Source organism: Eumetopias jubatus, unplaced genomic scaffold (assembly GCF_037043125.1).
Source record: "Eumetopias jubatus isolate StellerSeaLion01/CBP00866 unplaced genomic scaffold, mEumJub1_p1.0 scaffold_11, whole genome shotgun sequence".
NCBI lineage: Eukaryota > Metazoa > Chordata > Mammalia > Carnivora > Otariidae > Eumetopias > Eumetopias jubatus.
The window spans coordinates 117,635,327-117,639,278 of NW_028274817.1; the positions used below are offsets into that span (position 1 = coordinate 117,635,327).

Here is a 3,952-nt window from a genome sequence, read left to right on the forward strand (position 1 = left end):
AGGTCAGAGCGCATGCAGTCTGCAGAATACTGGCCCTGCACTTTGATCACCAGGGCTACTCTTTCCTACTGAGGAGTGGCTGTTTTCTGCTACAGAGAATCCAGGGCATTGGCGGGGGGGGGGGGGGGGGGGGGGCCCTCCCCTGCAGCATTGCAGATCTGCCTTTGGCACAGGCCCCAAAGCAGCCCTCCCCTCAGGAACTGCGCTGAGTTCATGGGCTTGCCTGGCTTTTACGCTGAGAGTGAACACCTTCTAATCTGATCTCACCCAAAAGAATGCTCCCCTCGTACCCTCTTACTGAAAAGTCATCCAGTATCCGCCCTCTGCCTTCTGCCTCCGCCCTTCCCCACCAGTCCTGTGAGGCAGTACGGGGCTACACTGCACTGTCTGAAAGGATGAAATCTGGAACTTAAATAACCAAGGCGATGCGGTGAGAAGCAATGTGGCCAGGTGTTAAGAACTTGAACTCTAGAACCAGACCATCTGGGGTTGAAGCTCAGCTAACAAGTTAATCAATCTTTCCTTAGCTCGGTTTCCCTGTCCTCATACCACCTACCTCACAGGGATGGGGTTAAAGGGCTTTAGAACAGTGCCGGGCACATAGGAAGCACCGAATGGGTGAGTTGCTACCATCTGCGAGCCCATAGTAGAATACGGTAAGGTGTTTAAATGGATCGTGAAGACGCACATTTCTTGGCATGCACAGTAGCTGTTCGAAATACCCCTGGATCATGAACATGTATGGACCCACGGAAGCATATACCCTGAGAGGCTAACGGTAGTTTTCACCGAGTAGCAGAATTTTAATTAACTGTATTTACTGATTGGTCTTTTCCTTATTTTCTAAGTTGTCAGTATTCATTATACACAACTTGACTAATGCTTCAGAGTAAAGAAAATAGTTCTCTGCTTACCTCGTTGAACCCTGTGACTTCCTGGTTTCAGGTCCCCTTTGTATGGGAGGCACACTCATATCGTTGTGACTGCTTGCTTGCTTGCCTGCTTTGGGGGCATGGATTATATTTAGAGAGAGTGGTTAACCATTTTGGTTTTAGTCTTCCTACAAGTTTACGTTTCCTTAAGTAACCACTCTCCTGAAAGCTTAAGGAGGCATAGTTCGGCCCCAGCAAGCAGCAGAACCCATGCCTCTTGCCTCCCGTTCCGGGCTTTGTCCTCCTGCGCCATCTTTGATTGGCAATCGTTGATCACTCAGGTTTGCTAGAGCCCGCGGTGCCCTACCCTAGGAGATTTGTCAACCAGTTGTGATTTAAAGAAACATTCCACCGCAGGATTAAAATAACAAATTATTTCAGCTGAGAGACACCAACAAGTTTGAACAATAATGCTTGATTAATTAACACGGAAAATCAGGTCAGTCCCAGTCGGTTTCTGTCTGTAGATAAAACTTAAATCACGCTGCTTGTAATTATGCAATGTCAGAACAGCATGTCCAATTCAGGAAAGACCTCAGGCCTACTGATGGTTCGGTGTCACACGGCCCAAACAGCTGGATGCCTGGACGGCATGGAGTTGGGTGCTGGGGGGTGCTACTGTGTTTCCTTTTCTGTAAAAACTGGTAATGACTCATACTCCAACGCGCCTCATGGCCTAGTTCGAAAATATGCAGTGTTAAGTTCCGCCTGTGCCCCCAAATTTTTATCATTAGACAAAAGATGCTCCACATATCCCCGGTAAAAAGTTCAGGATGACTTCCATTAGGTAGGGTGGATCTCAAAAAAAAAAAAAAAAAAAAAAGGATCAGAATCTACTGTGGCACGACATCCGGCAGCCTTGGACCTGACATAAGGAAAAGATGTTATTATTCATGATCGAGGTTAAGAATTTACTGACATTTCTTAATGTGCCATCATTTACTTCTTAGCCACATTTTCCCTCCAGTATCTATTCAAAACACTCGAAAGGTACTTTTAAAAGATATCTGCCCAGAATTAAGACATGCCTATACTAGCAGAGAGAGACAGATGAAGGGATGGGCAAATGTTTGGTGAAAATGTCCTCAAATTGCTGCATCCTTGGTGTTTCTTCTTTTGGTCCAGTTGTGTGGTAACGTCTCCCTCCTCTGACTTCTCCCACACCGGTTTGTTTAGGCCTGGACTTGGCATCCTGACCACAGAGGACGTGACACATTGTCAGTGGCATTGGAGTCTCAGGGTTTCTCAAAATATCATCCAAAGCCACCCCTATCTAGATAATCTGGGTTAGTGTGGAGTATTGCAGCAAACCTGTACTTCACCGCACACTTACTGAATAAAACATATCTAGGAGTGGAATTTGGAAATCTGCATGTTAATCAAACTTTCCAAATTATTCTAGGCACACACCACAGTTAGAGAGCGAAGTGTCCGTTGGTTAGGTGAACATTCTGTTTTCAGGAGACGGACCTTAACCCCCAGCCAGAGTACTAAGGATTGGGCCAAAGCCAGTGGCACCTCCTAGCTCCTTACTCTGCTGTCCAAGATGGTGGAGGGGTCAGGAGTGGGGCAAGGAACAATCCCAGCGCTGTGAAAGTGATTCAGAGTGTACAATAGGACCACCGGCAGGAGAATGAAAAGGCAAGACGAGACAGGGAGAAAATATTTACAAATCGCATATCTGATGAAGGACTCATATCCAGAATTATCTAAACAACTCTCGCATTGCAATAATAAAAACACTCAACTTAAAAATGACCAAAAGATTGGATCAAACACTTCACTAAAGAAGAGAGGCAGAGAGCAAAGAAGTACATGAGAAGATGTTCAACATCATTAGTCATTAGGGAAATATGAACTAAACCCAGCATGAGATACCACCACAAAGGGAAGAACGGCTATGATTTTTTTTTAACTCACAATGCTGCCAAGGATGTGAAGCCATTGGAAATCCTACTAGTGGCAATGGAAAATGGTCCTGCCATTTTAGAAAACCGGTCGTTTCTTATAAGATGAACGTGCACTCAGGGTGTCTGGGTGGCTCAGTCGGTTAAGCATCTGACTCTTGGCTTCAGCTCAGGTCATGATCTCAAGGTGGTGGGGTCGAGCCCCATATTGGGCTCTGGACTCAGCTTAGTCTCTGTTTCGGATTCCCTCTCCCTCCCCCTGCTGCGCATGCGCGTGCGCTCTCTCTCAAATAAATAAATGAATAAAATCTTAAAAAAAAAGAAGAAGAAGAAGAAGAAGAACGTGCCCTCAGCGTTCCCACACCTAACCCCAGTATGATGGTATAAGGAGGTGGGGCTTTGGGAGGTGATTAGGTCATGAGGGTGAAGCCCTCAGGATTGGGATCAGTGCCCTTATAAAATGACTCTCACCCCTTTTTTTTAGATTTTGTTTGTTTATTTATTTATTCAGAGGGAGAAGGAGAAGCAGACTCACCACTGAGTAGAGAGCCCGACTCAGGGCTCCATCCCAGTGTCTGAGCTGAGGCAGACACTTAACTGACTGAGCCACCCAGACGCCCCTCACCCTCTTTTTTTTTTTTTTTTTTTTTAATATGGCCCACTTCACAAACTTGCATGTCATCCTTGCTCAGGGGCCATGCTAATTTTCTCAGTAGCGGTCCAGTTTTAGTGTGTGAGCTGCCAAAGCGAGCATTCTCGTGCCCTCTTTCTAGGGCTACAATAAGAAGACAGCCCTCCCCCGACCTGCAAGAGGCCCCCCACCAGAACCTGACCATGCCTGGCACCCTGATCTTGGTCTTCCTGCCTCCAGACCTGTGAGATATAAATTTCTGCTGTTTATAAGCCACTCTGTCCATGGCACTTTGTTATAAAGGCCCAAACTAAGACAACAGGAGAAACGGAAACAAACGCCCACATAAGCCTCTGTACGGGGAACGTTTAGAGGGGAACCATCCATCATGGCCCCAAACTCGAAACAACCCAAATGCTCCGTCAACAAGGAAACATATAAACCAATCTGTGGTGCATACTGTGATCAGTACTGCTCTGCTA

The 3,952-nt window shown here is 46.3% G+C and overlaps 1 non-coding gene across 1 annotated transcript; it reads right to left on the reverse strand.

Annotated features, from left to right (window-relative positions):
• Positions 1-3,486: 3,486 nt before the first annotated feature.
• On the reverse strand, positions 3,487-3,593 carry LOC114218126 (U6 spliceosomal RNA). Its single transcript, XR_003611127.1, has one exon. It is a non-coding gene; the product is annotated as a U6 spliceosomal RNA (small nuclear RNA).
• Between the last annotated feature and the right edge of the window lie 359 nt (positions 3,594-3,952).